Source organism: Anser brachyrhynchus (genome assembly GCF_964034855.1).
Source record: "Anser brachyrhynchus genome assembly, chromosome: 8".
NCBI lineage: Eukaryota > Metazoa > Chordata > Aves > Anseriformes > Anatidae > Anser > Anser brachyrhynchus.
In genome coordinates this window covers 32816507-32829133 of record NC_137702.1, presented here as the reverse complement: position 1 = coordinate 32829133, position 12627 = coordinate 32816507, and the positions used below count along the sequence as shown (strand labels likewise).

Below are 12627 nucleotides of genomic sequence, written 5' to 3'. Positions count from 1 at the left end.
TGTGACTTTAGGTCCCCCTTTATTTAGGGGTACTCTGGAAAGTAAAACGTGTGTTTTTGCATTGGAGGACAATGCTCAGATTGTGACAGTTTTGAAAGCAACCTTGTGTTATGAAGTAATGTTTTTGTGGATTTCTTTGTCTTTTGGGAATGAAGACCAGCAGTTGGCAACTTCTGATGAGGTGGTGAATTTTGATGATGTGAAATCTGACTAGAGAGACGGAAATCCTTTATATTGAGCAATAAATTAATCTGTTAATTACTTAATTCCCAGGCACATGAAAGAGTCCTTGAAGGGTTGGCAGAGCAACTGAAGCCCAGGTTCAGGCTTTTTAGTACCATTATCTTATAATTGCTGATTGGCACGGAGTTCTGCTCACTGTTCCTGGGGGGGGGGGGGTCAGCAGTACATGTGTCTGAGCGGCGATGATTCCTAGGCAGCGATTTATGCAGTGGTTTTGACAGACAGAAGAAGGCAGTAAGAGTTTATTAGCAGAGTATCATTTTGGGGGAGGCTGGAGCATATGAATTCCCTTGCTGATGAATGAAAAGAATAAAACTGAAATAAGAAGAGTAGCAATTCTGAGGCAATCGTTTACTCTAGAAAGAATGTGGAAATATTTGCTTGTGTTTGTCAGGTTTCTCGTTTTACTCTTTCTTTGCTAAGGACTGTGTCAGTAGAAAGGATGAATATCACTAGAGAAGAAAATCAGTGGTGTGTTTAAATGTTTAATTGTAATGCTCCTTCCTAAGTAAACCTCCATTTAATGTTTAAAGGACTAAAAATGCTAAGTACATATCAATAAAACAACATAGTTTTAACTTCTAATTAAGTTTTAACTTAGAGTATTCACAGATGTCAAAGCAACTACTCTAATTAGTGTCTTTTTTTGGTATTTAACAATTAGCTAACTTATTTGTAATGAAGAATAAAGAGACTGGAAAAGAAATACAACATATTCCCATGTCCTGGTTCCAGTTAGGACAGAGTTAATTTTCCCTCATAGTAGCTGGTAGGGTGCTATGTTTTGGATTAGGGTGAGAAGAGCGCTGATAACATGCTGATGTTTTAATTGTTGCAGAGCAGTGTTTACACCAGGCCAAGGACTTTTCGGCTTCTTGCTCTGTCCTGCCAGCGAGCAGGCTGGGGGTGCAGCAGGAGCTGGGAGGGGACAGACCCAGGACAGCTGACCCAAACTGGCCAAAGGGGTATTCCATACCATCTGACGTCATGCTAAACAATATATAGGGGTGGCTGGCCGGGGTGGGGGGGCCGGCTGCTCGGGGATAGGCTGGGCATCGGTCAGCGGGTGGTGAGCAATTGCATTGTGCATCACTTGTTTTCTTACACATTATTATTATTAATACTATTATCATTATCACTATTATTATTATTATTGTTATTATTATATTCCTGTCTTAATAAACTGTCTTTATCTCAACTCACCGGCTTCACTTTCCCGTTTCTCTCCCCCATCTCAGAGAGGGAGGGGGGAGGGTGAGCGAACGGCTGTGTGGTGTTTAGCTGCCAGCCGGGTTAAACCACAACATCCCAGTACAAGTCTTGCTTTCCCTCTGTCATGCTTTTTTTTTTCTTTCTAAAAAAACATTTCTTTTAGTTTAATCTTGCTTCCCCAGGTCATGAGGGTGCTCCTCAGTGTTACAGAGTATAATATCCTGGATGTTCAGTACTTCCACACAGCCATGTTAAATCAGGTTAGTACATAACTGGTTGTCTCTCCTGCTCTGAGTAACCTGTATTAAGAACAATAAAGTTTATATTAAAATTGAACTTTCTATTGACATGGGGCTTTATAATTCTGAAACTGTCTTTTTGTTGCTCTTTCTTCCCCTGAACTTATTTATTTTAATAATATTTTGGAAGCTGCAATAGTATTGGCAGAATTCGTATTAATATGTTATTTAAAAAAAAAGCCAGACTTCTAGTTGCAGGCAGTTAACACAAAATCTGTTGGCATGTCTTGAACAGAATGATAGCATTTAATCATTTTTGTCATTATAGTGGTGGTATTTGCAAAGTTATTGCTAGGGAGTTGTCACGTATTTTTTATTACAAATTCTTAATTTAAGTGTTTATAACTTAACCACAAAGATATGCTCCAGGCTGAAACATGACATACAAATGCTGAATATGGGACTGACTGTTGTTTCTAGTTTTAAAACAACCACACAATAAAAAAAAAAAAAAGTGACCATTTAATAGGTATGAACTGGAATTCCAGCCAGAAAGTGACCTTTTCTGCAGAGGATCTTTTGTTATTTTCCTTGCTTAACAATCCTGCCCCAAAATGCACACTAAAGAACAAAGGGGAAAAGGTTTAAATTAATGTTAAGCTTTCTGAGAGTTTTGCCTCTAAAAAAAATGTTCCGGAACAAAACTTTGTGAAGAAAACTTTACAAAGTTGAAGGGTGGGCATTGATGCAAAGAAAGCCTTTTCTTTTCTCTAAGCATGCCTTTGCAAATCAAGGATTCTCCATAATATTAAAAAATTTAGTGTAGACCCCTAAGAGGCGGAGCTGTTTTACAGAACTGTTGGTGGGGTGGGAAAGTGGAAAAATATTTCTTGCTTATAAATGTAGTAGACTCTGAGGAAAAATGAAAATCCCATGGATCCTATTAAATCCGTCAGACTGATCTGGTACAACAGAGAAAAAAAATTGGACACAGAAAGAAAGAAATCATGACCTTACAGCCAAGAGCCATGTATTCATCAGAGACCCTAGCATTATGGTTTCACAGGGCAAAGTGGCTTCTTAACGAAACGACACATCTCTGTGCGGAGCCTTTTAACACATCAGTCAGTAGGGAGCAGAGTACTGATGTATCTTCCACGTAACTTGTGCTAACCAATCTTTACCAGTTAGCTTTGGAGAAAACACCATTATGTGCACAACACTCCACAAGCACGACCAGTGTTACACTGATCTGTGTTGTGGGTGCCCACTGTGCAGCCGTGCAATGCAGAATGCTGTATGTCTGATTGCAATGGTTTGTTCATTTATTCTCCATTTGTGAGCCAGCAGACAGGGGAACGGAAGTTGGCTACGTGCATGACTTTAGAAGGTGCAGGTGAATTGCAAAGAATGACTTCTTACAATTTGTTTCACCAAGCTGCAGAATGAGTTGGAAACCAAACTGAAAGTATCTGTTTGTTGCTGAGGGGCAGTGGCATTGAGGCAGTGTGGACTGATGTCTGATAACTTTCCCTGTTCCTACGCATATATGGGCTTGGGCACTTCTTCCATGTTGAAACCAGTTAGTAAGAAGGGTACAGGAAAATGCAGGACTCAGGAGAAGAACAAAACAAAGCCCACTACCCTCATTTGCTCATCCCCCACAGACCAAACAGTGCTCTGCTCCTCTGAACATACACACAGCTGTCTCTGAGGACTGTGGAACTGCCCCTTGTGGGAATGAGCAGGGTGCCCACAGTGCTCCCCATGCTTCATCAGCTGTCAGCCAGAGCCGCTTGCCTGGGGGCTGCACTGTAATTCTGTCACCTGCAGAAGTGGCATCAAGAGCTGGTCTCACCCACCAGGATCCTTTCCACTCTGCAGGATGTTGCTGAGGCTCATCAGCAATGATTTCAGGCTGGATTTCCAGCTGAATGAATGTGATGGTGGCACACAGTAACAGCACTGCTGTATTCTTGCCTGGAATTTCGCACAGACAAATAAATTGCCAAGGCTTCTAGAAGGTGAGGAGTTTAATGCATGTGCTCTGCCATGGTGTGATGGACTGAATCTAGTCCTCTTGGGAAGTATTTCACCTCCGTGCTCTGGAAACCCTAAACAAGATTATAAATTCCTTGACTTTCACTGAGGGAAAGCTTCTGTGTCAAAGACATCCCTAGGGAAACAGAGGTAGGGGTACTTTCTTCACATTTCTCCTGAAAATGCTTTGTTGCTGAGGCTTTCCACTTCCAATTCACAGAGCTGCTCCTCTTCTCTTTCCTCCAAGTACCTTTGACGGTCTATCTTTTGTCCAGGTTGCCAAATGCAGTGAAAGGTATCATATTTTTCTTCTGAGCTGAACACTCACTGTAATTCCAGGGTCCAACATTTTAATTCTTGATTACATGTTTTTATTTAGGTAATGAAAAAAAAAAGAGGTGGGTATCTGTTGTGAAGCAATAAAGGATCTGAGACCCAGTGTACCTCAGATTTAAATATATTCTTAAACAACAAAAGGCCAAAAAAATCAAGCAGGAAAAATGTAAGAAAAGACATATCCTAATCAAACATAAGGTTCATACTCTGATTTTTCCAACATTATGCGTTGCTCTTTTTTTGTGGGAGGTTTGTTACAGCTAGCATGCAGAGTGACAGTCCTGTTGCAAAGCAATTCAGTGCTGGAGAGTTTGCAGGCAGAATTCAATAGCACAAAGGTTTTCAGAAACTATTTTTCTTTCCTTTTTCTTTTTTTTTTTATAGCAACGATTCCAAGCCATTCATCATAAAGCACTAAAAATCAAAGAGCAATATTCACGAGCCTCCTAGTACAGTATGTTAAACCCTGATAACTGTCAGGAAGAGGCTGTCTGAAAGGGAAGAGTCAGGTAGCAGCACTGAAAACAAAAAAACATGTTGGGAGAAAAAGTACTGAAGAATAAAAGAGAAAAAATGTGCTAAGCAAAGGGGGCCAAGCTGTACTCCTGCATTATATTTGTCATGCTGCCATTTTGTTAACAAGAGAAATAGTTTACACTGATGTAAAACTTCTGGAGTTCTGTCTGTTTACACAGAACCCTGGAGTGACCATGTATGCTGGTGGAAGATACTGCTCCTGTAAATTGCTCTACTGGATCCAGAAATATGTTAGTTTTATTCAACTATTTATTTATTTATTCAACTAATATTTTCTGCGAACAAATTTCAGCCTAGGGCTTGCCTATGAACAGTTTGCTGTGAAGGTTTGATATTGAGTTGTTTGAATATGAGTTGTTTTGAGTAGATACATAGGAAGTTCAGAATGTCTCTGTTCTCTGTCTGGAATATTGTAAGTCTTGGCATCAGATTTTGATACACACTCAGCTGCAAAATCAAAACTCCTGTTCAGTGAGTGCTCTTTTATTCTTTTAACAGTAACATCTGGTGAGAAGCTGTAATAGTACAGATCTAGATTATTTCTCAATAGGAAGCATGTGAAAATCTGATTTTTTTTCCTTTTCTCTTTTTAAGTGAATACTTGGAAGTTATCTTCTGTAGAATACTCCTGGCTCCAGCCCTGGCATCATTGAGGCTCTAGATGACTGGTAACATGCTAAAGAGTTTCCTCATAGACCTCCCAGAAGAGAGCATCTCTGATCTGCTTGGTGGGCTTTACATGTTGTCTCCATGTAGAGGTAAGCTTCCCTGTGCCTTTACTTTTCTCTCCTCAGTCTACTGTGGAGCTATTTCCAGTCATTTTCTCTACTGCAAGGAAATATTACAAACAAAATGCGTGCATGTATGAAAGGCACAGCTATCCTGACAAGTGCAAAATCAAAAAATGACCCTACCATAGTGCTTTGATAGTGAACAGAGATTTCTGTGATAAAAATGGACCCCCATCATTATAGATAGTAAATTCCATTGGGATTTTTTGGACATCCCATAGTCACCAAAAATAGAAAGCAAAGAAACGTTTAGTCTCCAGATACACTTTCAGCTTTATACCTTCCTCTCTAATTTAGAGTGTTAGGATATCCTCTGCATACCAGTATCAATTGTGCAAATTGCTGTAAAGAGTAATAGCCATTCCAGAAGTCTTACTTGCCCCTTCGTAGATGATAATTAGGGAATATGCAAGAATAAGTCAGTTTTGATACCTTGCTTTCAATCTAGAACAGTCGCTTAGTATTGATTTTTTTGATTGACTACCTGTTTTGATGCACAGCTTCTCCCTTGTCTCTCTAGTCATCACACATCAGTGTCTAGCTGGTTAAGAGAACATGGGAGAAGTTTCTCTCCAATCCAGGATCATTTGATTTCTTAAAACAGCTAGTAGGAATTATCCTCTCCTTTTCTGGGAGATAATATGTCTTTTAAAACAAGCTCTTCATCCACTAATCCATTTTCAAACCCTGTTAGGCAATGTGGGTTAAGTAGAGTATAACAGAGTTATCCTGCTGGATTGATTGTGTAGAGCTAGATCTTTTACATGTGGGGAGTCCAAGACCCCAGGGTCTAATAGTAATATTGTCTTCTCCATGAATAATTTATTGAATCTGTAAGGGCTGTGTTCTTTTATAAAATGTAGAATGGAGGGAGGGTACTGTATTTTTTTAAGGTTCTGCAAAACTTTCACAACCAAACCCAAACAATAACCAAAAAGATGTTGGGAATGAAACTTAAATGGTTTGTCTAAATCTGGAATAAACTAGGTATAGTTTTTCCAGTTTTAGCTTTTTACTGTTCTCCCACAGCTTCATGTATGGGCACTCTTCACATAACGATCATTTATTTAGAAGCAACCTTTTCTTTTGCAAAGTTATCCAGTGCTCGCTTAAATTTTTCTGCTATGAAGCATGTATTTGATTCCCAGTTCTGAGTTGGTGTCATACCACAAACTCATACTTGGCCTAATCATCATCCTTATGGCCCTTACTTTTAATTGTATATGCTTATTGTTGCTCTTTAGTGTTATTTCAAAGATAGACAAATTTAGTTCATGTTAGGTACTGCAAATATTTGGAAAAAAAACACATTCAAACCATTAAAAATTCAAATTTAAAAGATTCCAATACTTCTCTATTTGTTAAAAATACAAGAAAAAAGGCAACAAAATAAGATCATAGAATGGTTTGGGTTGGAAGAGACCTTAAAGATAATCTAGTTCCAACCCCCCTCCCATGGCCAGGGACACCTCCCACTAGATCAACATCCACAGCTGCCCTGGGCAATCTCTTCCAGTGCCTCACCACCCTCATAGCAATGAATTTAGTACTGAAAGTATAATTACAGAATGGTTGGTTTAGGTTGGAAGGGACCTCTGGAGGTCATGTGGTTTAAGCCCTCTGATCAAGCAGGACTATATAGAGCAGGTGACTTGGGGCTACAAGGATGATCAGAGAGCTGGAGCACCTCTCCAATGAAGAGAAGCTGAAGAGTTGGGGCTGTTTAGTGTAGAGAAAAACTCCAGGAAGACCGTATAGCAGCCTTCCAATACCTAAAGGGGGCCTACAAGAAGACTGGAGAGGGACTCTGTCAGGGAGTATGGTAACAAGACAAGGGGTAATGGCTTTAAACTAAAAGAGGGTAGATTTAGAATAGACATTAGGAAGAAATTCTTTATTGTGAGGGGTGGTGAGGCACTGGAACAGGTTACCCAGAGAAGCTGTGGATGCCCCATCCCCGGAAGTGTTCAAGGCCAGGTTGGATGCATCTTTGAGCAACCTGATGCAGTGAAAGGTGTCCCTGCCCACAGCAGAGGGGTGGAACTAAGTGACCTCTAAGGTCGCTTTCAACCCAAACCATTCTATGACTCCCTTTCCCTCGAAGGAGGCAGACTCTACAACCTCCCCAGGCAACCTGTTCCAGTGCTTTGTCATCTTTGCAGTTAAAAAAAAAAAAAAAGTGTTTCCTTACGTTCAAAGGGAAGCTCCTGTATTTCAGTTTGTGCCCATTGCCTTCTGTCCTATCACTGGGAACCATTGAAAGAGCCTGGCTCTGTCCTCTTTGCACCCTCCCTTCAGGTATTTATAGACATTGCTAAGATCCCTTCTCCTTGATAAGAAGCCTTCTCTTCTCTAGGCTGAACAGTCCCAGCTCTGTCAGCATTTCCTCACAGGGGAGATGCTGCAGTCTTTTCATTGTCTTTATGGCCCTTCATTGGACCCTCTCCAGGAGCTCCATGCCTCTCCTATAATGAGGAGCCCAGAACTGGATGCAGTACTCCAGGTGTTGCCTCACCAATGCTGAGTAGAAAGGAAGGATCACCTCCCTCAAGCTGCTGCTGATGTTTGTCCTAATGCAACCCAGGATAGCATTGGCAAATGGCGTAATAAATGGATAAATGTTATGTATAAACACTAAAGGCATGTATTATCACTAGCATTTGGGAAATCAATATACACAAACTTCAAGCAGGCCTCTCTGCTCTTTGAAGAATCCAATGTTGTCCTACTCACAGTAATTCGGAATGTAACAGAATGTAATGCACAGTGATCAGGAAAAGCAAGGGGCATAATTCAGTTCTGAAGGACTGAATTTTCTTGGCTCACATTGATAATCATGCCAGTAATAATGAATACTCATATTTTTCTTGCGGTTCCTCTCTGTGAAGAACAGGTGCAACTGGAATGAATCAAAGAAAGTATTTGTTCAAATCCTATATTCATAGTGTTTTAAACAACACAGAAAATCTGCCTGCAAAAACTAGGTTGTTATTCTTTATGCTGTTTCACTTGTCTTTCCCTGTTTTTAGGGGGCTGAATATTGTAAGATGAATGCAAAAATCCTGTTCTTTGTGTCCTACCATATTCCCTGTCTGCAGTCCTTTCCTTTCCTCCAAGACACCTTTGTTAGTGGTGTTTCTACAATTTCTATTCTCACAGATTCATCCGGGTAGTGTGGAGAGCTGGATGACAAATTCATTTCCTGTTCAGCCTTCAGATGTCCCAAAACCTTAAAAACACGAAGAGGTTAAAAAAAAAAAAGCTATTCTATCAGGTCAAGGCTAGGGACTCTTCCATGTCTCATGTTAGTGTGTTAATCTTCATTCAGTCTGTTAGTTCCTCTGGAACGGGTCTCCCTGCCAGTCTTTCTCAATGGGTCACTTGGCTTTATATAAATAGCTAAATCTGTATGAAAACGTGTGTGTATAGGAGCTTCAACTTTGTTCCTATGACTCCCTAGCAACTTGGCAAGAAGGGAATTCTGAGACGGTGTTTCTGTCTTGACTTATCCAGAAATTCCCTTGTTTCCTCTGATCCTGATTAGATTATTTCTGCAAGATTCCACTATGATCAGTATATAAGTTTTAAGCAGGTGCAGACATACTTCTAAGTGTCAGATACATGACCTCTTTAATTTCCTAACTCCTGGTGGTGTATCCTAACCATGTCACAAAGAAACACTGACTTTCTCTCATATTAAATTTAGTCTCAGTTTCTGCAGTCTGAATAAGAGTACTGCTCATTGTGAGTCTGGATATGTGAAAAGAAACAAGATTTGTTCTTCAAAACTGCTTTTCTTTATATCACTTTTTAAAGTATCCACAAATACTCTTGTAACAACATGAGCAGCATTGGTCAGCACACAAAACAACCCTGCCTCTGTCTAAGACAGAAATTGTAATACCTTCCGAAGGAAAAGAGAATTCCAAGATAACAATAGTTATATTCTCAGAAGTCAACATCTTTCTCCTTCTTTAATGACCACTTACTCCATTTTAACAATTTCTTTTAAAGTTTAATTGCAGGTATTATACATCATAATTTGTACAAATATTCTACCCACGAGTAATGTTACAGCTGCAGTTTTAGCTGCAGCTTACATCCCTTTACACTTAGTTTTCTGTTTTTTCCTGGTAGAATTTTCTATTCCTCTTATCCCTCCTCATTTTTATTCTCAGAAGATGCAAGTGTTTTTTACTCAGGCATTGCAATATGCTTGAAATGATAAACATGCGGCGTTATTTCTAGCAGGACCATGTAGATGAAAAAGTGTGATTTGAGGTTCTTTTTTTTTTTTTCCTTGAACAAGTAGAGGGATTACTTCCCCTCTCCTTAATTCAATAGTAACTTAAAGGCATTTTCTTAAACTTCCCAAAGCAAAAAAAAATGAGGAAATAAAAATGCTTGCACAGGGATATAAAAACACAGCTCTCATGCTAGAGAGATCGCTAATGAAATCTCAGTAAAGTTAATACAGTAGGTGACTTCAGCTGAATTTTAGCTGCTTTCAGGTGCATGTGCTATCCTTTCAGCCTCTTGAAGCTGACTTTTTTATAAAGTATGGCTTTCTTGGGCCAGAGAGAGAACAGGATGGAGTTACGCTACTTAACTAAGAGAGCCTTGGCTTCTGGTCCCTGCTTTGGGGCTTGTCCATGCTTCTTATGCAACAGATTGTTTAAGAGTAGGACGGCGTGGAGGGCAAGTGAGAGAAAAAGTTAAAAAGCAGAATTCTGGACAGGAAAAAAAAAAAACTCACAAAGTGCCTGAAAGAGGTGGCCATGTCCTCGGATCTCCCTGGAGAGGATGCGGTTGGAGGGTTAGCCCTGGCCAGCGGCCATGCTCCCACCCAAACACTTGGTCGCGCCCCTTCGGCAGGATGCAGGGAGAAATAGGCAGGGTAGCATGTCGGTTGTGGTGAAGACAAGGAGATTGTTTTGCCCACAATAATAATTGATTAGCAGACTTAACTTGGAGAAAATTAGTTTATTGCCAAATAAAATACATATTTAATTACTAAATTGGGTAGTGGGAAACAGAAGGACAGACATTAAAATGCCTTTCCTCGCCCTTTTCCTGGGTTCAGCTTCACTCCACTCCAAACCTCTACGCCCACCCCGAGCGGCACAGCGAGGATGTGGGATTGTGCTCAGTCTGTTATAGCTCCTCACTGCTGCCCTTGCCTCCTCACACCTTTCCTGCGCTCCAGGGCGGGCTCTCCTCAGGCTGCTGTCCTTCAGGGGTAGCCATCAGCTCCAGCATGGGGCCTTGCCCAGGCCACAATGTGGGTATCTGTTCTGCCATCAAGGAGCATCTCTTCTTCTGCCTCCAACCTCAATGTTCCCTCTTTTTTTCTTGCTCTTTCTGTTTCTCCTCTTCTTTCCACACAGTATTTTCTACTTTTTCTTAAATACACCTTCCCAGGGGCACCCTACACATAGCTGGGGGGCTCAGCCCTACCCTGTGGTGGGCCCGTTGGAGCCGGCTGGAACTGGCTGTGTCCAGCGGGGGCAGGATATATAACTTTTCAGGATACATATTTCAGGATATAGAACTTCACTTGGAGATCTTAATTGAAGCGCTGTAAACACCACGTGGTTCACAATTTCTTCAGACCAGTTATATGCTAAGGAAATGTAATATAGCAATGACTGTCTCACTTAAGATTAATATTTTCTACCCTTTCTTAAATACGTCTTCCCAAAGGCACCCTACAAGTCGCTGAGGGGCTCAGCCCTGCCCTGCGATGAGGCCATTGGAGCCTTCTGGAACTGGCTGTGTCTAGCAGGAGCAGCCCTGGCCTCTCCTCACAGAGGCCATCCCCATAGCCGCTGCTGCTCACACCTTGCTGCCAATATGTAAGGCCAAGCTGGTTATAATTTTTTTTTCACTATTTGTTTGTGAATAGCAAGCTTTGATTTCTTCAAAAGAGCCCCCAGCAAGCCAAATGTGAAGTCCTGATAATACTTTTTATTTTCCAAAGGAGGACCGAGTTTCCTGCTGCAAGAACTGTTTCAACAGACACAGGTAGCTCATATTAAATTTAACTGTAATCTGCTAAATATATGCTAATGCTTTACTTTTGAGTATTCGTGCCTTTTACCCATTGGTGCTAATTATCTAACATTACCATACAGCTGGAATTGTATGAGGTATGTTACTGCTTCCTAAACTTTATTTCAGACAACTTTGCAGCTTATTCATCAGTAGGTAATTTTATAGCTTCTGGACACAGCTCTCGCAGAGTAGTGCAGCTCCTTCAGTTTTCTCTGCAAAAATGATGAGACGCAGGCCAGCCAGTCTCCCACTGCTTGCTCTGGTGAAATGATATTCCCTTCACAACTCCCGCTGTAATCACTTCTACTAATCTTGCTCTCTTTCCTTCCCACATAGATCCTCCAGATCATTACACAGGTTAGCTCTCCCCCTGCTTGCCCACCAGTCACAGGATTCAAACAATGAGCTTCAAATTATGCTGAGAATAAATGGAGATAAACAGCAAGCCCAAGGAGGCAAATAAGACGAACACCTTGAAGAAGAACCGGTAAGAGAAATAGGATGTGACAGGCTCAGGAAGATGAGAGGGAATGATTTCCTGGAATGCAGCAGCAATTTCATGCCAGCAGCGATGTGCTGGCTGTACTTGACCTTCAGTAACCTTTATCCCCATCTCCTACTGCTGCTCCTACAGCTTCTCAGCCTGGTTCTCCTCCTTCGTTGCTGTTCTTGCAGTTTCCCTGGCCAGACACATTATCTAACTGGTACAGATGCTGCATTTTCTGAAATCAGGCTCTTCCTGTGAAGGTGCTGCAATTTGTGTGTTTCCCCACAACTCCCTGGAGCAGAGTGCAGCCTGGGGAATCTGTGGTGGTGTGGGGAGAGAAGTCCTAGGCTTATCTTCTCATTCTGGCCAGGCCCTCTTCCCCCGACAGCTTTGACTTGATATTGTCACATAAGAAAATTAATGTCCAATGTTAACAGAATGATCCCTCAGGGAAAACCACTTGGAACTTTTTCCTGAGACCTTCAAGAAGAATGCTATTTGTTAGGTTTGTCTGGGAATTCTCTGGCAAACTGACTTTTTTGCTGGAAGGTATCAGTTCCTCAAAATTAGAGAGTTAATAGGAACGAATAAATAACTTCTTGGAAGATGTTCCCTGGTATTTAGGCATTCTGTCTGGACATGTTCTAAGTGAGACAGAAATTACTTGTCCAGTTTGAAATATCTGGTA

The 12627-nt window shown here is 41.0% G+C and overlaps 1 protein-coding gene across 5 annotated transcripts in view; it reads left to right on the top strand.

The window, feature by feature from the left end:
* The first annotated feature begins 1274 nt into the window (after positions 1-1274).
* LOC308199181 (uncharacterized protein) overlaps positions 1275-12627 on the top strand; it is a 145367-nt gene continuing 134014 nt past the window's right edge. For all 5 annotated transcript variants that reach the window (XR_013954433.1, XR_013954434.1, XM_080602965.1 and 2 more), the window contains exons 1-4: positions 1275-1312; positions 1638-1715; positions 5202-5365; positions 11789-11939. The gene's annotated coding sequence lies outside the window, so the exon portion shown is untranslated. The remainder of the gene's footprint in view (positions 1313-1637; positions 1716-5201; positions 5366-11788; positions 11940-12627) is intronic.